Source organism: Loxodonta africana, chromosome 7 (assembly GCF_030014295.1).
Source record: "Loxodonta africana isolate mLoxAfr1 chromosome 7, mLoxAfr1.hap2, whole genome shotgun sequence".
Lineage (NCBI taxonomy): Eukaryota > Metazoa > Chordata > Mammalia > Proboscidea > Elephantidae > Loxodonta > Loxodonta africana.
Window position 1 is genome coordinate 61,202,781 of NC_087348.1, and position 23,011 is coordinate 61,225,791.

The window sequence follows — 23,011 nt, forward strand, 5'->3', positions numbered from 1 at the left end:
AGGAAGGGCTCATCCTTCTGCAAGAGTTGCTTTAGCATTGTTTGGCCCATTTACTTTTAGTTCACTATTGTTTTGGGGCAAAAAGAATGGTCAGCCAGCAGGAAAAAAGAGAGCAAATAAGGCCAATGTTGAAACTTTTATTCCTAAATAAAAACCTAATGAGTACCCCTTCTATGCCATCAACCTTTACCTTAACGGTTGGTTCTCTTTTAAAAATCGGGGGCTGCTGTTTTTGTAATACAGTAAAAAAAAACCAGAAAAGTCGAGTTATAATCAAGCATATTGAAGTCTAATGGTAGAGTCATTCATGAACAGAGAGGGGACTGAATATTTTCATCTTTACGTAGAACAGCAATAAATGACCACATTGCCACACAATTGTTTTCATTTGTTTCTTTCCTTCATAGCTAATCAAGCTGGATTATACCTATTAAGCAAATATGATTTCATACTTTGAACCTAGACACAACCCACTGTAAATAAAATTAGAGGTAGAAAGGTGGAGAACCTCTCTTTTCCTCAATTTGGGATTCAAAATAGGTAAAATTTCAGACTTTTGATATTTAGTACAAGCTGCCAAGAATTCTGGTCATAGCTTATTTGGAATTTTAAAAAGTGAGATGAGGACTTTTAGGACAAGGGCAAAGTTACAGCAACTGTTTTCGTCACCTTCTGCCGTCTCCATAACCTTCCTCGTCCTCCCCAACTACTGCTGTGAATACGGTATTATATTGAAAAGGACATAGTATTAGTCGGAAGGGCATGGAAAGCTGTTGTAATTAAAAATATATATATATTTTATAAAAATATATAAAATCCTTAAAAATATTTTCAGCTGAGTTAAGCTGGACCTGAGAAGATATTCTAACTCTCAAGATGTAGGAAATGCTATAAAGCCAATATAATTTTTCAATATTCTCCCAAGCTAAGAGTGTCTGCCAGTATTTGCATTACCAGCAAGACTCTAGGTATCATAGTTACCAAGGAAATAGGTCCTCGTTGTTGTAACAAAGAGACTCCTGAGCACTTTTCTTCATTCTGTTGCAAATTTTATTTTAGCAAATTCTACCCACGGCACTATTTTTACCCCAGTGGCCCTTTATCTACCCTCACTCCGAGGCCCGGGGTGTTTCCATTCCAGAAGAAAGATCTGTCTCATTTAATTCTCTCCTATGGGCTATTCACGACAACAAACCTCAAAAGTTCTCACTTGAAGAATTATCATTCATCTCCCTTAGACCATCAATCAGAACAGATCCACAGCACTCCTGAGTCAAAGGAGAGAGAAGTCATTGTAGGAGTGATTGAGAAGCCAAACATAAGTATCAATTGTTGATGTACCAGAAGCAACCAATGAAACCTTTCCTGAGAGAATTGAGGGCCGCTTGGGATTTTTGAATCTGCGGGAAAGGAGGGTGGAAGGTGAGTGGATCTCAGTTCATCTTCTCTACCAACCAGGATAATTTCGAACTTGGGATCCATAAGGCAATGATGTTGATTTTTGTCTGCTTTCATACGTACATATATATATCTATATATTAAACCTAGTAGAAATTACACTTTTTTCTTCGTGATAACACCCATAGGCTTAAGCCAAAACAAACAAAAAACTAAAGTTCCTTTGTTTTGGCCTGGGAGTCTATCTGCTCAGTTGCCTACCACATCTGTTATTTGTGGCAGGTCAGAAGCCCTGATTAGCTACTGATTGTATTGATTACGATGCCTTATGAAGAAATAAATACAATTTATTAGTGATGGAAAGGCTGAGAAGTCCTTCACAGTATAATAATAACAAAACAGCAATAATTTATATAGTGTCATTTACAGATTTCTGAGTTATCTCATTTGTGTATTTCAATGGCTCTGATGAAGTGGACCAGAGAAACTAAGTGATTTGCTAAAGGTGAGACAGATAATACTTATCCAAATACCATTAACAGCACTTGGCACCAACTCTGTAGGGTAGGTACTATATTATTACCACAGCATTGTGGTTATGCATGCAGGCTCTGTATGTAGATTAAAAAAAAAAAAAATTTTTTTTTTTTTTAAAGTTCAAATCACACAGATGCAGGTTTTGCCTTAATGTAAGTAAAAATTATATTCTGAGTTATGCAGATGACACAGCCTTGCTTGCTGAAAGTGAAGAGGACTTGAAGCACTTAACTGATGAAGCAATATGGATTTATACCTCAACATAAAGAACACAAAAATCCTCACGTCTGGACCAATAAGCAACATCATGATAAATAGAGAAAATATTGAAGTTGGCAGGGATTTCATTTTACTTGGATCCACAATCAACACCCATGGAAGCAGCAATAAAGAAATCAAGACTCATTGCATTGGGCAAACATGCTGCAAAATACCTCTTTTATTTTTTATTTTTTTATCGTACTTTAGATGAAGGTTTACAGAGCAAACAAGTTTCTCATTAAACAATTAATACATATATTGTTTGGTGACATTGGTTGCCAACCCCACTACGTGCCAACACTCTCCCCTTCTCGACTCATTACTAACTTTCCTGTCCCTTCCTGCCTTCTCATCCTTGCCCCTGGGCTGGTGTGCCCATTTAGTCTCATTTTGTTTTATGGGCCTGTCTAATCTTTGGCTGAAGGGTGAACCTCAGGAGTGACTTCATTACTGATTACTGAGCTAAGGGTGTCTGGGGGCTATACTTTCAGGTTTTCTCCAGTCTCTGTCAGACCAGTAAGTCTAGTCTTTGTGTGTGTGTGTGTGTGTGAGTTCGAATTTTGCTCTACATTTTTCTCCAGCTCTATCTGGGACCCTCTATTGTGATCCCTGTCAGAGCAGCCAATGGTGGTAGCCGGGCACTATCTAATTGTGCTGGACTCAGTCTGGAGGAGGCTGTGGTAGTTATGGTCCATTAGTTCTTTGGACTAATCTTTTCCTTATGTTTTTGGTTTTCTTCTTTCTTCCTTGCTCCAGACAGGGTGAGACCATTGAAGTACCTTAGATGGCCACTCACGCAAAAGAGGTCTTTCAAGTGTTAAAAGCAGAGATGTCACTTTAAGGACTAAGGTACATCTGACCCAAGCCATGGTGTTTTCAGCTGCCTCCTATGCATGCAAAATCTGGACAATGAATAAGGAAGACCAAAGAAGAATTGATGCCTTTGAACTATGATATTGGCAAGAAATATTGAATACACTGTGGACTGCCAAAAGAAAGAACCAATCTGTCTTGGAAGAAGTACAGCCAGACTGCTTCTTAGAAGCCAGGATGGCGAGACTTCATCTCATACTTTGGAGATGTTATCAGGACAGGTCAGTCCCTGGAAAAGGACATCATGCTTGGTAAAGTAGAGGGTCAGCCAAAAAGAGGAAGACCCTCAAGGAGATGGATTGACAAAGTGGCTGCAACAATGGGCTTAAGCATAGCAATGATCATGCTGATGGCACAGGACCAGGCAGCATTTTGTTCTGCTGTACATAGTGTTGTTATGAGTTGGAACCAACTTGACGGCACTTAACAACTCCAAGCAAATTATATAGAACACAGTAGATATCCAGTAAATATTTGATGACTTCTGCTTCCAGTGTGTCTGAGCTTATCTCTGTGTTAGCACCTTCATCCTGTATTGCAGTTACCTTTTTATTTTACTGTATCTTGAGGGCACAGATTGTGTCTTGTTCACTATTGTATCAAAAGATATTACATCAAACATGTTACATACAACACTCAATACATACTGTGAAAGGAAAGAAGAAGGAAGAAAGGAAGTAAAAAGAGAAAGGAAGTGCGTCAGAGTTGTCCAACAAAGGAAGTACTTTGCAACAAAGTATTACAACCAAGGTTGGATAGCCATTTTCTAGAATGGATCTGAAATTTCTTTGGATGATAAAATCTGCCAGGTGGTATAATCATACAAAGTATTTAAAAAGCTATATATGTCTTTTAAGATTTAGAAATTCCATTCAAAATGTGGTATTTACTTGCCTCTAAACTGTAAAGCAGGAAACCCTGGAGGCATAGTAGTTAAGAGCTAAGTCTGCTAACCAAAACGTCGGGAGTTTGAATCTACCAGGTGCTCCTTGGAGACTTCATGGGGCAGCTCTACTCTATCCACTCGGGTTGCTATGGGTAGGAATTGACTTGATGGCAACGGGTTTAAAATGTAAAGCTGTTAATTGTTTGTCAAACATAGTTAATGAAAGCATTGGCATTGAGTTTAGATGCATCTTTGACAAACGTGGTGCTTTAATTCTGTAAAGGAAATGCTCCATTAGATTTGTAGTTTTCCAACTACAGGAAGAATATAATAAGTTATTCTTGCTACAAAAAAAGAATGCTGAAGTTTGTAGAACTATTTTTAATTATGTTAAATCAGAGCAAAACTTGATCCTGACAATCTGTAATTATACATATATTTTATCTGCCATGGAAGACTTCTGGGGGCAGAGAGTATTCTCTAATTTGCAATAGCCATTTTAGTACATGTCTTAAACTTACTTCAAAAAAAGCTAACTTATTTCAGGACAATGCTAAATTTCATACTGATTTCATATAGGAACTTCTTTTTCAGAAATGTGAAGGTGATAGTCGTCATTATGAAAGAGAATGACTAATATCAGTGAGAGTAGGACAAGAGTAAGGGCCTTTCACAAGTGATTCCTTGACAATACTGTTTGAGTGTGGTTTCTTCTTCTGACATGCTGCATCCGCTTTGCTTTGCCTGGAGTGACTCTACCTGCTGTGTAAGCAGAATATTTTGTTGTACCTTGACATTCTCTCTGAGAAAGAGGAACAGATACAATAATTCATTTGTTGCCGTTCTAGTCAACAATCAGTTGACAAGTAGCCTTGTCACTCTAATTTTTTTTGATTTAATGCATGAATCACAATGGTCTCAGCTTTACCAAAGCTAACTCTGATGGCTACTTTTTAGACCTATGATTTTTCTGATTCAAAAGAAAGAAAGAAGGGAGGGAGGAAGGGAGAAAGAAAAAGAGAATTATGAAAGTAGGAAGAAAAAGAGTTGGGAAGGAAGGAAGAAGGTAGGAAATGGAGAGAAAGGAGAGGAGTGGAAGAGAAGAGGAAAAAAAGGGAAGAAAGGGACACAAGGACAGGAGAAATCAGGAAGAGTGGAGAAAACGAGAAAAGGAAATATCAGATATTTTTGTTTTTCATTTTGCAAACAGAGATACCAGAAACAAAAATAAATTGGTTAAGGTGGAAAAAAGGCATAGTTGATACCACAACGTTCAGGACTAGGATGCTCTAGCCGAAGACCAAATTGAAATGCCTAAAACCATAAGGAAAATATATTATCTTACACAGAAATAAGGCTAGATCAGTGATTCTCAGCCAGATGCAATTTTGCCCACACAGGGAATGTTCTTCATTGTCTAGAGACATGAGTGTTGGGGAAGGGGAGCAGGATCCTATTGACATCTAGTGGGTAGAAGTCAAGGATTCTGCTAAGCATCTAACAATCCTATAACGCACAGGTCTGCAGCTTGATTTCTAACACTCTGATACTTTCATATGTACTGCAAGCGTTAAGCCTAAAAGAACAGAGCTTGAAGGAAATGGACAAAGAACAGCTTCTTGACTTCTCTTTTTCTGTTTTCAGTGCTGCCTGTGGCCCTTCTACTTGATACCTACTACTTTCTTTCATTATGCTAATACCTTAAATTGAGTATACTTTGGAGTTCCTGTCATGGAAGCCCTTCTTATGTTCACTTCTCCATGTGTGATTCCCCATACTGCTGCTCTTATCCAAAAGAGCCCCGGTGGCACAGTGGTTATTATGCACTCAGCTACTAACCGAAAGCTCAGTGGTAGGAGCCCACCAGCTGCTTCTCAGGAGAAAGAGGTGGCAGTGTTCTCCCACAAAGATTGTTGTTAGGTGCCACCAAGTTGGTTCTGACTCATCGCGACCCTATGTAGGAAACACTGCCCGCTCCTGTGCTATTCTCACAATTGCTGCTCTGCTTGAGCCCAGTGTTGCAGCCTCTGTGTCAACCCATCTCTCTGAAGGTCTTCCTCTCTTCCACTGATCTTCTACCAAACACGATGTCCTTTTTCAGGGACTGGACTCTCCTGATAAACATATCCAAGGTATGTAAGATGAGGCCTCATCATCCTTGCTTCTAAGGAGCATCCTGGCTGTACTTCTTCCAAGACAGATTTGTTCATTCTTTTGGCAGTTCATGGTGTGTTCAATGTTATTTGCCAATACCATGATTCAAAAGCATCAATTCTTCTTTGGACCGCCTTATTCATTGTCCAACTTTAACATGCATATGAGGTGATTGAAAATACCTTGGCTTGGGTCTGGCATGTATTAGTCCTCAAATTGACGTCTTTGCATTTTAACACTTTAAAGAGGATTTTTGCAACATATTTATCCAATGCAAGGCCTCGTATGATTTCTTGACTCCTGTTTCCATAAGTGTTGATTGTGGATCCAAGTAAAATGAAATCCCTGACAACTGCAATCTTTTCTCCATTTATCATGATGTTGCTTATTGGTCTAGTGAGGATTTTTGTTTTCTGTATGTTGAGGTGTGCTCCATACTGAAGGTTGTAGTCTTTGATCTTCATCAGTAAATGCTTTAAGTCCTCCTTGTTTTCAGCAAGTAATGTTGTGTCATTTGCATATCATAGGTTGTTAATGAGTCTTACTCCAATTCTGATGCCCCACTCTTCTTCATATAGTCCAGTTTCTCAGATTATTTGCTCAGCATACAGACTGAATAGGTACACTGAAAAGATACAACCCTGACACACACCTTTCCTGATTTTAAACCAAGTTCCAGAATTCACATTCTCCGCAATGTTATCCATAATTTGTTATGGTCCACACAATCGAATGCCTTAGCATAGTCAATAAAGCACAGTAAACATCTTTCTGGTATTCTCTGCTTTCAGCCAGGATCCCTCTGACATCAGCAATGATATCCCTGGCTCCAAGTCCTTTTCTAAGTCTGGCTTGAAATTCTGGCAGTTCCCTGTCAAAATACTGCTGCAGCCACTTTTGAATGATCTTCAGCAAAATTTTTCTTACATGTGATATTAATGATATTGTTTGATAATTTCTGCATTTGTTTGTACCACCTTTCTTGGGAATAGGCATAAATATGGATCTCTTCCAGTCGTTTGGCCAGGTAGCTGTCTTCCAGATTTCTTGACATAGACGATTGAGTACTTTCAGCATTGCTTCCATTTGTTGAAGTATATCAATTGGTATTCTGTCAATTCCCAGAGCCCTGTTTTTTGCCAATGCCTTCAGTGCATCTTGGACTTCTTCCTTCAGTACCATCGGTTCCTGATACATATGCTACCTCCTGAAGTGGTTGAATGTCAACCAATTCTTTTTGGTATAGTGACTCTGTATTCCTTTCATCTTCTTTTGAAGCTTTCTGTGTCATTTAATATTTACTTGTAGCACCCTTCAGTATTGCAACTCAAGACTTGAATTTTATCTTCAGTTCTTTCAGCTGGATCAATGCTGAGCATGTTCTTCTCTTTTGGTTTTCAATCTTTGCACATGTCATCATATACTTTACTTTGTCTTCTCCAGCCACCCTTTGAAATCTTCTGTTCAGCTCTTTTACTTCATCATTCTTTCCTTTTGCTTTAGCTACTCAATGTTCAAGAGCAACTTTCAGAGCCTCTTCTGACATCCATTTAGGTCTTTTCTTTCTCTTCTGTATTTTTTAATGACCTCTTGCTTTCTTTATGTATGATGTCTTTGATGTCATTCCATAACTCGTCTGGTATTTTGTCACTAGTGTTCAATGTGTCAAATCTTTCCTTAAGATGGTCTCTAAATTCACGTGGGATATACTCAAGGTCATACTTTGGCTCTCGTGAACTTGTTCTAACTTTGTTCAATTTCAACTTTAACTTGCCTATGAGTAATTGATGGTCTGATCCAGAGTCAGCCCCTGGCCTTGTTCTGACTGGTGATATTGAGCTTTTCCATCGTCTCTTTCCACAGAGATAGTAAATTTGATTCCTGTGGATTCCATCTGGTGAGGTCCATGTGTATAGTTACTGGTTATGTTGGTGAAAAAAGGTATTTGCAAGGAAGAAGTCATTGGTCTTGCAAAATTCAATCATGCTATCTCTGGCATCGTTTCTATCACTGAGGCCATATTTTCCAACTGCCAATCCTTCTTCTTTGTTTCCAACTTTCACATTCCAATCACCAGTAATTATCAGTGCATCCTGATTGCGTGTTCGATCAATTTCAGACTGCAGAAGTTGGTTAAAATCTTTAATTTTTTCATCTTTGGCCTTAGTGGTTGATGCATAAATTTGCATAATAGTCATATTAACTGATTTTCCTTGTAGGCATATGGATATTATCTTATCAGTGACAGCAGTGTACTTCAGGATAGACCTTGAAATGTTCTTTTTGACAATCATTCCTCTTCAAGTGGTCATTCCCAGCATAGTAGACTATGTGATTGTCTAATTTGAAATAACCAGTAGCAGTCCATTTCAGCTCACTAATACCTAGTACATTGATCTTTATGCATTCCATTTCATTTTTGGTGATTTCCAATTTTCCTAGATTCATACTTCATACTTTCCAGGTTTCTGATTATTGATGAATGTTTGCAGCTGTTTCTTCTCATTTTGAATTGTGCCACATCATCAAATGAAGGTTCTGAAAGATTGACTCCATCCATGTCATTAAGGTTGACTACACTTTGAGGACACAGCTCTTTGCCAGTAATATTTTGGGTGCCTTCAACCTGAGGGGCTCATCTTCCTGCACTATATCAGACAATGTTCTGCTGCTATTTATAGGTTTTCACTGGCTAATTATTTTCAGAAGTAGACTGCCGGGTCCTTCTTCCTAGTCTGTCTTAGTCTGGAAGCTCAGCTGAAACCTGTCTGCCATGGGTAACCCTGCTGGTATCTGAATACTGGTGGCATAGCTTCCAGCATCACAGCAAACACAAGCCCCCACAGTACAACAAACTGACAGACACGTGAGGGTTCTCAAATTTAGTGGCATAAAATTGTTTACTAAATTTTAATGTAAAGTAATTAAGATCAAATATGATTTAAAATTTAGTTTCTCAATTGTACGAACCAAGACTTCAGTAAGTTCTTGTGACTAGTGGCTACCATATTGAAAAACACAGATATAGACCATTTCTGCCACTGAAGAAAGTTCTATTGGCAGCACTGGAGATGGCTATTAACAATCTATATGAGTTTCACTTATGGTAAAACCAGTTTCTGCGTGTTATTCATTAATTAGGGCTCAAGATTGGGAACAGATCAGCTGTAGATGGGATTTGTACTAGAAGCCAATTCAGCCTTAAGAAAGTTTTTATTTTTAATTATTATTTTTATTTAACCTGGAGGCTAGATATTAGGCCACACACCCTGTTGCTAATATGTGATTCATTTTTAATGTAAGGTTTATCAAAGTAGAGAAAGGCTTTTAACATTCAGAAGATCAAGTTCTGTAGTGAAGCTGGCTTGATAATTCCTAGAATGGGGACCAGAGGGAAGTAAATTTAAAGAAAAAAGCCCATGGAATTTCTAGTCGTTAAGTTCTATCCTTTGAAAAACCTCTAACTTTTTGTGAGTATTTTACATCTCTGTACAGTCTTTTTCAAAGAGAATTTTTCTGACTCATTGTTGGAAGAGATATTTGGCATGTGTTTATATTGAGATATGCTCTAGCTCTCCTGAAACCTGCAAATCAGAATTTCCATGGTGGGGCCATTGCTTGTTATAGGGATTAATATTTCAGGCAGTTAGGAAAACTCAAAGGATTGCTCTGAGCAGAATTCCCTTCTTGTCTTATTGGCATTTCCAAACGATTTGTTTCAAGTGGCTTGCTCTGTTGATGAGTTGTGTGTTCTAATTATTCACACCAAAGCAGATATAATCAATTACATTTAACATCCTGACCTAAGTAGAAGGGTTTTTTTTTTTTTTTTCAAGATTGGTTTTTCTGGAGTGGATTTTTTTTTTTCCCCCCAGTTAGGCTTGGTGAAGACCTTTGCTTTTCTTAGATGGAAGAATAATCAGAAACTCCTTATCTATTAATTTAATTAACATTGCTTGATGGCTTTTATTAATTGTCCATATTTCTATACCCAGGAGATTTGTTCTTAATAACCGAATGTTTATTTCCCTTAATGTTGGGTAATTCTAGGGCTTTGGAGAAAAACAGATTTCAGTTTTGAATATCCTTGGGTAAGTTATTTAATGACTCTGACCCTCAATTTCTAAACTGTATAATTGGTAATTACACATACTTCTAAGGGAGAGAGTACCCAAACTCATTGCCATCGGGTTGATTCCGACTCATAGTGACCCTGTAGGACAGAGTAGAACTGCCCCATAGAGTTTCCAAGGAATGCCTGGTGGATTTGAACTGCCAACTCTTTGGTTAGCAGCCGTAGCACTTAACCATTATGCTACCAGGGTTTCAAGGGAGAGAGTAAAGCATAGGAATTAAGTGCATGTAACATGAAGATGAAGTTTCTGGGCCGTGCAAATGGCTAATGGGCTTGCCTGCTATTTGAAATGTTGGAGTTCCAAGTCTAACCAGTGGCACCTCAGAAGAAAGTCCTAGCAATCTAGTTTCAAAAAATCAGCCACTGAAAACCCTCCAGAACACAGTTCTACTCTTACACGTGCAGGTTTGGCATGAGTTGGAATCAACTCAATGGCAACTAGTTACTGGTTTAACTTGTAGTCAGACAAATTTGCATCTATAATCTTAGGTCTACCACTTTCTTAGCAATTTTATCCTGGAAACTTATAAATCTAAGTTTTCTCATCTGTAAATGGGCCCAATAATATATATTTAATAAGACTGTCATGTGGATTAAATGTAATAATATTAGCAAAATGCCTGGCTTAACAAATAGAAGTTATCCTTATTTTAGTCACTAGCTTATTGTCAAGTAGATAATATATAGTACTTGGCATTTAGTAGATGCTTAACAAATATTAATTCTCTTTCATTTTCCTCATCAAATCTACTAATTTTCATTCAGGTTGTACTTTATACAAAGGTAATAGATTTAGCTCTTCATATTTTTTTTTTTCACTTTTTATCTTTGTTTTCTCCCTTTTCCTCTTTAATCAAATTTGAACAATTGATTCTGGGAATATTCACAGATATTATCTTAGCACTATCCAGATTTGCAACTCTTGGCCTTGCTTATAAAAAAAAAAAAATCAGCAATTTTAATCTATACATGACTATATGTGATAGAATTTGTTTAAATAATAGCACATCAGTAACTTGCCACATACTGAGCGTACAGTAAGGAAGGAGAAATTCTCCCGAGTTATTACTTGCAGGGTACAAAAAAGAAAGTACCATGGTAATGTGAAGTGCTCAGGAGGAAAGACATTTTCATTCTGAATCCCAGTCAGGTGACATTTAGGAACTTAAAATGGCCTTCTTGTTATAAAATAATACAGAACATTTATAGGTTTGGGGAATATAGGACAGAAAAGATGGTCAGGTTAGAAGCACAGTGGCTGTTGTTGTTGTTCTTTGGTGCCACTGAATTTACTACTATTTATAGTGACCGTATGGGTAACAGAACGAAATGTGGTCCAGTCCTGAGCCATCATCATAACCATTGCTATATTTGAGCCCATTGTTTCAGTCACTGTGTCAATCCATCTCACTGAGGGTCACCCTTTTTTCTGCTGACAATCTACCCAGGCATAATGTCCTTCTCCAGCAATTGATCTGTCCTGATGATATGTCCAAAGTAAGTGAGACAATGTCTCGCCATCCTCTCTTCTAAAGAGCATTCTAGCTGTACTTCTTCCAGTACAGATTTTTTCATCCTTCTGGCAGTCCATGGTATAGTTCAATATTCTTTACCAACACCACAATTGGAATGCAGCAATTCTTTTTCAATCTTCCTTTTTCATTGTTTAGCTTTTGCATGCATAAGCAGTGGTTGAAAAAACCACAGCTTGGGTCAGGTGTACCTTAATCATCAAAGTGACATCTTTGCTTTTTCACACTTTAAAGAGGTCTTTTCCCACAGATTTGCCCAATGCAATACTTCATTTGATTTCTTGACTGTTGCTTCCGTGGGCATTGATTGTTGATCCAAGAAGAATGAAATTCTCAAGAGTGTCAATTTCTTCACTATTTATCAAAAAAAAGACAGTCGTAGTTCCATGAAACTATCCTGTGAAAAAAGCAAACAGCCCAAATTGGAAGAGTAACCCTTTATAGAAACCAATTTTCAACATCATGAATAGTAGAAAGATTAAGCAAGTGTGTAATCAAAGACTGAGAACTTCAGATGAATAGTTACTACATTTGTGAAACAAGGAAGGAATCCATAGAACATGTTGTGACCAGGCTTCATATTGGATGTAAGTATTTCAACTCCTCAAACTTTCCAAATTCTTTCTCTTAATGGAAATTTATAGTGACACCTCACTTCATAGGATTTAGACTTTATTTTGCATAGTTTTCCTTAGTTACTGTACAATAATATGTATATAATTAGTATTACACCATTTGGATTCATTTATTCTTAATAATTTTTTTGATTTTTATGAAATTCCAAATTAAAGAACCCCTCTAGCTATTGTTAGAGAGATATGCTTGACTTTTTATTAACAGTCAAAAATATATCTCTTATCTAATAAATATGTTTTAAATAGTCAACTTTGTTAGTAATCAAATAAATGAATTTTGAAATGAAAATATGGCTTATCAATTTATCAAATTTGCAAAGATTTTTTTAAAAGATGATACTTATTGGTTCAGGGTAATGTCACGGTTATTCTCATGTATTGCTTTTGGAAAGATATACTCTCAAATGCCATTCAGTAATATATGTCTAGATGATTAAAATAACTTCTGTTTTCTGACATAACAATTTCATTTTTAGGAATTTAAATTGAGTAAATAATCAGAGATGTGAACAATGATTATTTTTACAAGCATATTTATTACATTATTTATAATGTCAAAGATTAGAACTAATGTAAATGTACAATATTTAGATTGGTTAGACAAAGTATGATATACACATAAGATATAATATATAAACATTTAAAATCAAATTTTGGATTTAGATGGGGCAATTATAATATAAAGTAGAAAAATAACTTGAAAAACCCCACAGTGGTCTCCTAATTTCTCTCTGTCTATGTTGTTGTTGTTGTTAGGTGCCATCAAGTCGGTTCCAATTCATAGCAACCCTGTGTACGACAGAATGAAATACTACCTGGTCCTGAGCCGTCTTCACAATTGTTGCTATGTTTGATCCCATTGTTGCAGCCACTGTGTCAACCCATCTCTTTGAGGGCCTTCCTCTTTTCGCTGATCCTGTACTTTACCAAGCATGATGTCTTTCCCCAGGGACTGGTCCATCCTGTTAACATGCCCAAAGTATATGAGACGAAGTCTCACCATCCTCACTTCTAAGGGGCATTCTGGTTGTACCTCATCCAAGACAGATTTGCTCTTTCTTCTGGTGTATTCAATACTCTTCACCAATATCTTAATTCAAAGGCATCAATGCTTCTTTGGTCTACCTTATTCGTTGTCCAGCTTTCATGTGCATGTGAGGCCACTCTCCTACAAGAATGTAACAATTTAAAGAAGCAAGCATTCTTTGCGAAAGAATGCAAGCAAGAGCAATTCTAGTGGTATAACTGGGCACAAAAGGTAATCAGTATACCTTTCAGAGCACAGTTTTATCTAGATTGGTTTCCTACCTGAGTCTTTCATACGTTGCACATGTTTACCTTTGAGAATAAAGCAGAGATTTAAAGTTTCCTTGAAGGAATGGCTTTGCCTGATCTTCAATAATCTCAGAGTAGGAGAGCTGGGAGTACACAACAAAGGCCAGCTGGGCCCTGGGAGCTTTAGCTGGGGTAGCAGCCTTACAGTATGCTGGGTAGCTGTATCATTCCTGCTGCTCTCAATTTGTTTTGAACCTAAAATGCTATGTTCCAGTGCCATATAGTTGAGGCTTTTACTATTCTAGGTTACCTTTACAAACTGGTAATGTGGGGTGGGAAATTCTGATTTTAACTTCTATCCATTATTACACTAGACATATTGTGGATGTTGCTTGTAATGATTCCTGATCTGTGCTGTTAAAGGCAAGGTATTACTTTGCAAAGTTTATGACAGCAGTCTTGCTGAAACAACCAAATGCCCTCTATTATGTTAATGTTCTATTTAAATAACAACTAGCTGTCCTCTGACTCTGCTTCTTCCTCTTATGTGTGTCTGGACAGTTGGACTTATGTGCTGGTGAGTATTTTTAGGCTTCTTCAAGAGGCCAGAACACCAGTTAATGCCAAAATGCCAACATCATCCTGACAGCCCTTTTTAGATCTTGACATCTGATGCTTTCTCTGAGTGCTTTGTAAAAACAACATTTATAATTTCCTCCTCCAATACAGTCATAAAAGTCTGATGCACTTTTTAGAAGAAAACTCTGCTTTAAACAGGGAAAATTGAAAGTAAATTAAGTCAGAGAGCTTTTTGAGCCATCAAGTAAGATGTTGTATACCATAATGACATTTTAACCCACAACTTAGCGCTGAAGGTGATCAATTGGGCTGATGAGCTGTGTCTGTGTAAAAGTAAGGGTACCAAGCTAGTCAAATACCTTTGTAAGCAGCTTGCCTTATCATAGTCTGTTTTGCCAGGCACCTAATCAAGGGCGTTTATTTCCTGTGATTGTGGGAAAAGTGGAAATATCAATGGAGAACAATCGGTTATGAGTATTTGCTCAGTGTCAAGCAGGGTATCTTGCGGAAAGTTTAAGCTTCTCTTATGCACGCATTCAAAAAGCTCCATCTTTTAACAAACTCTTTTATAAGTGGAAGCTCTTTACAATTAAATAGCAAATGTATTCTTTCTTTATATAGTTGTGAAAGTGGGTAAGTAAAAGATATAATACGTAAACGATTAAAGTAATTGATATGCTAAAATAATTACTAGCTTAAAATAATTACTAGCTACTTTGCTTTTATTAGTTCTAATTGCCCTTTCCAACTATATTTATCAGAACTAATCTTCCTAAAACCTTGGAATGAAACTTGCACATATTCCATAACTTTGCAATTTACACTTAGATAATAAATAGATTTATGACTCCTCCACATTGCAAATTCAGGTTTAATTCAGTCCAAGATATTAATTAAAAACGTTTCAATTTTCATTCAGAGGTTGGACTCCACCCTCACCTGACCACACCCCCAAAGTAATGTCTGTACTAATCTCCAGGGATGGAGCTCTAGTTAGTTTTCGCTCTCTTAATTCCACTCTTGTTTCTCAGAGTAGTGGGAAGTGGTAAGGTGTGCAGGTAAGGGCATAGGGTAGTTGTAAATCAAATAATGACTTTGCACTCTCTGGATTTGAAAGAAAAATTGCCCTTTTCTTGTGTAAAATATCCTATTTTTTATAATGAATCCTAAATTTGTATAACTGGTTTGGATTTCTCAATCTATGGACTCCTCTTTCCTTTTGCCTGTAACATACTTTTGTAGATTTCTAGTAATTATCTCAAATTTAAGATGTCCAAAGAAGAACTAATATTATTCTAAAACTTCCACTTGTAGTCTCCCCATTTCAGGAAATCATCCTTTCAACTGTTAAGGCCAAAAACCTTGGATTCTTTCTTGACTTACTTTTCCTTTCCATAAATCTGAATGGTCAGTCAATTCTGTTGGTTCTGCCTTCAACATGCCTCCAGAATTCAACACTTCCACTGTTATGAGTAAAGTCCAAGCCACCATCATCTCTCAACTGGATTATTGCCGCCGACCTGGTATCTCTGCCTCCACCTTTGCCCTTTTCTCTATTTTCAATGGACAGCCAGTATGACCCTGGCTAAAAACACCAAAATGACTCCCTGTTTTACTCACAGCAAAAACCAAAGTCACTACAATGGTCTACTAGGCCCTACATAGTCTGATACCCATGATCTCTCTGGTTTCATCTCTGATTAGATTTTTCCTACTAATTTAGCAACAGCCACATTAATCTTCCTCTTCCTTAAACATGCCAGGCAAATGTCCACTTTTCGGCCTTTGTGCTGGCTGTTTCCTCTGCCTGGGTTGCTCTCTCCTCACTCTTTCCATATCTCCTTTGCTCATTTCTTTACTTCCTTCAGATCTTCACTCAAATTGTCACCTTCTCACTGATGCCTACCTTGTCTACTCTGGCATTTCTCATCCCCCTTATCTTGTTTTTTTTTTTTACATTTTTTATTGTAAAAATATTGTCAACACAACATTTACCAATTTAACATTTTTAACATGTACAATTCAGCGATAAAAATTACATCAATAATGTTTATTGACTGTGCCCCTCACTACAATGTAAGCTCTATGAATGTAAAGATTTTTGTCTGCATTGTGTCCTGATGCTGTTGCTAAAATGGTGCTCAGAACTGTCTAGAGACTTAGTAAATATTAGTGGATTGAATTGATTGAGATGCTTTCTTAATTTTTTTTTTTTTTTCCTGAAGACTTCCAGTGCTAGGGACTTCTCTCTCTCAGGTACCTTGACCTGGGCAGGAGCATCTGTTTCTGGGTAACTACTGTTGGTTTCTTCCCCTGCCATTAGCAGTTTAGTGCCTGCTCTACCTTCTTGCTGATTCGATGCTTCAATCTCTTCTATGTAGCCCTATGATTATGACCACGATGACCTCAAGTGACCCGTATTTGGTCCAGGGGAAATACATATTCCAACAAATTAAAAATGCAGGTCAAATTCATTCTATCCTAATAATTCAGCCTGCTTTACATTCTCAAATGTGAATCAGACCTAATCATCTGCAGAACTGCAGAAAACACACTTCAGATTCTCTAAGTGATACCATGGAAACTCCCTAAGTAGTCTTGAGGTAGCACTCCACTTCCCTTCCTCCCTTGGGAGTTGGGAACCCACAACACAGAATCTAGAAAACTTCTCCAAAAATTTAACTTTATACATCTTCTCTTTGGCTGTCTAATGTGGTTTCTTTTAATTGAGGTATAACTTACCTACAGTGCAATTCACCAGTTTTAAGTGTACAATTTGATGAGTTTTGAAATATATATATACAGTATGTAACCACTTACCTCTTTGATCTTGAGTAAGTCATTGAAATTGCATTTTTCTCCATTTTTAAAATTTTCCTCATCTTCAAAGGGCAAAATAAAACCTAAAATTCTCCTAAGGGTTTGTTGTAGAAATTCAGTGATAAAAAAAAAAAAAAATTTTTTTTTACATGGACATAAATCATCTAGTATAGAGTCTGGCACATATTAGAACCTTGGTTAATGTTGGTTCCACACGTGTCCTCCTATTGATGGCAGATGCTAGGTTTTATTTGTTTTTGCGTACCTCAGCAAGTAATATGGGACAGAGACATAAAAGATGCTGAGTAAATGTTTATGGAATGAACAAAAAGAGAGATATAACTCAAGTGCTATAAACACACAGAAGAGAAAGCAGTTAATCATAAAATTTATTAATATCATATTTCCTTCATCTCTGTATTTCCCAAGCAACTTTCTGATATTAATTTAGTTCCCAAGAAATCCTCCCTCCTAGAAAGAGAATATACAGTCCACTTGATGAGAATTTTGGTCCATGAGGCAATCATGTTTCTCATTATAAATCAAGAAATTTGCTTTCAAGTTACTAATCAACCTCCAGTGAGTTTGATTATTTATCAATTAGTCCCCTAGAATGTGATCAACCTTGAATAAATAGATAGGAGAGAATTTTTGACATTGTAGAGATGAGGATCAGATCTTAGGCCCATGGAGTCTTCACAAGAAACCACATAGGGCACTGACAACCCTCTTACTGGGACATTGGTAAGTCTGAGTTTAGGATTGTCTATAAAGAGATATCAGGGCTGGACCTTAAACTCATAATATTGAAGAAGGAATGCTGTAGAATTAAATTTGAGCCTCTTAAAAAGACATATAGGGCCTCACCATAAGCTGATTCCACCCAATGCTAATGCTATTATCTCCTATTGTTGTCATTAGCAGTTTTAGGTCATTCTCTGACTCTTGGTGACCCCATGCACAAGGATTAATAAATGTTAGCTAACTTTATTACTTTATAAGAAAGTGTATGAAATGCCAAATGTCACCTGGACTCCCAGCTTCTTAAGACCAAGAATTGAATCTAATCATATACAATTCTCAATGAAAATTGTAGATATTTTGAAGCAAAGTGAACATCAGGTATCTTTGTTCTCAAAAGTCTTCCAGCCACCCCACCACTGGAATTCGTCGTTGGCTACCTGCTCCACCAACCTCATGCCACCCACTGGCTCATCACCTTGCCTTCTCTATGTATGCTCATTCTATTTCAGGGGAAAAACTGTATACATCTTATATTCTCATTCAGAGTGATTGAGCTGTCCTTAGTTTTTTATGATTTCTACTCTTTCTGCCCTTGACCTCAGAGCTTGACCCTCAAAAGTATCGTCATAAACAAAGTACATCCCTCTCTAAAAGAAATTCTAGTTCTTGCTATTAATATAATATTTCATCTCTGCTGCAATTATCTTTTACTGGAGTACAACTGTTCTTTCTTTACAGTTATGAAGGTGATATTGGGACTTGGAGATTGGGGCCCTCAGTTCCGCTTTACCAGTCAGGATCTGGACGCAATCTGAAAGAGGTCCTCTGATCAAGATTTTGATTTACTTCTTTTGTTACTCTTTCCTTTGATCTTTGAACTTCAATGTTATCCTAATTGTTGCAGTTACATACTCAGGTTTGCTATTTTGGAATAACTTTCAAACACGGGGTAAAACTATGATATAAAGTTTAGTGCCAGAAGATCTGGATTGAGTTCCATTTACTTACTGTGAGGTATTAGGCAAGGTATTAAACTCTATGAGCCTTAATTACATCACACATAAAATGGGGAAGATAATACTTCCTAGCTTGTAGACATAATAATAATTGCTAATATTAAATAATTATTCATATTGTTCCAGGCTTTTTCCAAAAGTCCCACAGGGTAGATATATTTATTATTCCATTCTTAAAAATGAAGAGAGTAAAGTTAGAGACATTAAGTTTATTATTTAATATCCCAGTGCTAGAAAGTTGTAAAACAGAGTTTGAATCCAATCAATCCAACCTCAGGACTTGAGTGCCTTACCGCTGTGCTAGGGATGGTTATGAGAGTCAAGTGAACTAACTAAATGTTTGGACGATATAAAAGGGATAGTCTAATTCTTGGCTGTTGTTGTTAAAATTAATTGCATTCCCTTGATCCTTTCATAAACTCCTTGTCTTTGTGCAAAATACGTGCTGGTAGCCTGGGTTAGTGAAAAAAGTCTTGGCAAGTTCTGGCCTTAGTCTCTCTTTTTATTTTTCCTCCTCTACTCTTATTTTTCCCATCCTTCCCTACTTCTCTCCCCTTCTCCTTCTCTATCTGTCTCAGCAATGCAGTCTTGAGTAAATCATTTAAATACACTGGGTCTTAGGGTTTTTTGTTTTGTTTTTCACGTGAAAATTGTGCTTTGTTGAAAAATAAGTTTTTGGAAGTGGTATTTTAAATGTCATGACCTATAATCCCTTAACAACCAGCATTAAGACTTTTGTTCAATTGAAATATAATTCACATACCATTAGATTCACCATTTTAAAGTGTATAATTCAGTGTTTTTTAGAATATTTGCACGTTTGTGAAAACATTACCACTATCTCTAATTCCAGAACATTTTCAACACTCCAGTGAAAAACTCCGTATTTATCAGCAGTCACTTCCTATCCCTTCATCCCCCTACTCCCTGGCAACCACTAATCTGCTTTCAGTCTGTATGAATTTGCCTATTCTGACCATTTCCTATAAAGGCAATCATACAATATGTGACCCTTTGTGTTTGGCTTCTTTCACATAGCATAATGATTTTTAAGGTTTATCCATATTGTAGCGAGTCTCAGTACTTAACTCATTTTTATGGCTGAATAATACTTCATTTTATGGATATACCACATTTGTTTTCTCATTCAGTAGTTGATGGAAATTTGGTTGTTTTCACCTTTTGGCTATTAGGATTAATGCTACTATGAACATTTCTATACAAGGTTTTGTGTGAACATATTTAAAATTCTTGTGGACATATTCCTAGGAGTGGAATTGTTGGGTCATATGACAACATAATGTTTAACTTTCTGAGGAACCACTAAACTGTTTTCCATAGTTGCTGTATCGTTTTATATTCCCACAAGTAACAGGGTACCAGGTTCCCCAAATTCTTGCCAAAGCTTGTTATTGTCTGTCTTTCTGATTATGCCCTTCCTAATGAGTTTGAAGGGCATCTTACCATGGTTTTGATATGCATTTCCTTAATGCCTAATTATGTTGGGTATCTTTGTGTGTGCTTATTGGCCATTTGTATATATTTCTTTGGAGAAATGTTTATTCAGATTTTTTGCCCATTTTATACTTAGGTTATATGGCTTTTTATTCCTGAACTTAAGAGTTCTTTACATGTTCTACGCCCTTAGCAGATACCATATTTTTACACAAATAATACTGTATCTTTTACACAAATTTTTGCACAAATATTAAAAAATATTTGTCAACCACTCCCTTCTTCAGGGAGGTATATTTGTAAGTGCCCGATGCCAATTCCTTTTTTTTTACATGTTACTGTTAAAAAAAAAATAGCATAGCACTTTTACAAAAATACCTTGTGGGGTGGGGGCAGGGAGAAGGAACAGTTGACAGACAAAGGTAGAAGGTTCACGTTATTTGGGTAAAAGTACGGTATGTGATTTACAAATATTTTCTCCCGTTCTATGAATTGTCTGTTCACTATTCTGATACCCCTTTTGGTACACAAAAGTTTTTATTTTGATGAAATTCATTTTATCAATTTTCTCTGTGATTGTTCATTTTATTGGTGTTAAATCTAAGAAAACAATGCCATTTCCATTCCATGAAGATTTGCACATATATATCCTTGGAAGTGTTTTATATCTATAGCCTTTATGTTTAGGTCTTTTATCTATTTTGAGTTAATTTTTGTATGGTGTTAGGTGAGGATCCAAATTCATTTTTTGCATGTGGTTATCCAGTTGTCCTAGCACCATTTGTTGAAAAGACTGTATTTTCCCTATTGAATGGTCATAGCACCTTTTTTGAAAATTAATTCTATCCTGGAATCTCAATTCCATTTATATCTACCCTTATGCCAGTACCACACTGTCTTGATTAATGTAGTTTTGGATTAAGTTTTGAAAGTGGAAAGTCCTCTAATTTTTTGTTTGTTTTTTCAAGATTTGGAATTTTTATTGGGATCACATTGAATCCATAGATCAGTTTACTACCTTAACAATAGAAATCTTACAATTAATGAACACGGATGTCTTTCCACTGTTTTAGGTGTTTTTACATTTCTTTTAACAATGTCTTAAGGTCTTTTTGGAAACCCTGGTGGCATAGTGGTTAAGAGCTACGACTGCTTACCAAAAGGTCAGCAGTTCAAATCCACCAGGCGCTCCTTGGAAACCCTATGGGGCAGTTCTACTCTGTCCTATAGGGTCACTATGAGTTGGAATCGACTCGACAGCAACAGGTTTGTTTTTTTTTTTTTTTGGTTTTTAGGATCTCTTTGAGTTGGAATCAACTCAATGGCAATGGGTTTCATTTTTTGTTCTGATAGTTTTTAGTGTACAAGTGTGGTACTTCTTTGATTAAACTTATTGCTAAATATTTTATTCTTTTAATGCTATTCTAAGTGGATTTGTTGTCTTCACTTTTGGATTGTTCGTTGCTGGTATGTGTCTGATTGCACAAACATTGGTGTTAGTATTCCACTGAAAATTGGGACACCGTTGGATAAGTAAGAAAATACAACTTGGAATTTCAAGATGGAAGTCCGTACTCTAAAAATACATTCAGTCCCTCAGAGGCTGTGCTGGTAATCAGCAGGTAACCCTGGGTAATTCTCCCATTATGCATTCCCAACATTATCATCTGTTTTTAGTTACAAAAAAAAAAAATATATATATATATATATTAACTGATTTTAAATTTATGATCCTTTGGTTTCAACTGGCTAGGCAGGAAGAAAGCAGTCTGATATTTCATTCATTCAGTATATATTTATTGAATGTCTGCTATGTGCCAGGTGCTGTTCTGAGTGCTGGGTGAACATGGCAGGTAAGTTTCTTTGCTCTTGAAGCTTATGTTCTAGTCAGGTTAGATAGTAAAGAAACAAATAAATAAGACTTCAGAAAGGGCTATGATGAAAATAAAACAGGACAACAATAGAGAGTTACTAGAGGTAGGGATAATATACTTTCTTTAGGTGACAAGAGAACACTGCTCAGAAATGGTGATATTTGATTAAGACTTGAATGAGAAAGGGAAAGCCATGGAAATATCTGGGCAAGAGTGTTTCAGAGAGAGAAACTGACTTGTCAGAATGCCCTGAGGTGGAAACAAACTTGGCATTCACAATTTTAAATCTACACAGATTTAATATATATATATATATATATTTTTATACATGTTTATACCCATGTTAACAGTATTTTTGAAAATCTTAATTATATATTTAGGTTAGGTTAACTCAATTCTATGAGGAGTGCTAAGCATTCTTTTTTTTGTGGGGGGGGAGGTGGTTATTACAAGATGTAATAAGATTCATTTTGTTTACATGCTGGCTTTGTAATAGATTAAAATGTGATCTAGGATATTTCTTTCTGTATTGTAATAAATGTGCTATCTTCGATTTTCTTATGCTGGTATTGATATGATAATCAGATATTACATGCCAATTTCTATTAGTTTAGTTACAAATTAGCAAAACCCAACTGTATCTTGGGCTAAAATGGAAATGTATTCAAGCAAAGAAGCAAAGGAGTTTTTCAGCACAAAATTGGGTTGGGGGAAGAGATATAACTGGATTTTAATCACTACCTAGATTCTTTCTCCTTCTGTCTTCTCTGCTTACCACTGTCTCAGCTCTCTCTTCTAATTTACATGGGCTTTTCCTGCATGGCAATTGATGTGGCC

The 23,011-nt window shown here is 36.6% G+C and overlaps 1 long non-coding RNA gene across 1 annotated transcript in view; it reads left to right on the forward strand.

The window, feature by feature from the left end:
• Positions 1 to 23,011, forward strand: part of LOC135231697 (uncharacterized) — a 39,559-nt gene that overhangs the window by 2,680 nt on the left and 13,868 nt on the right. The window lies entirely within an intron of this gene.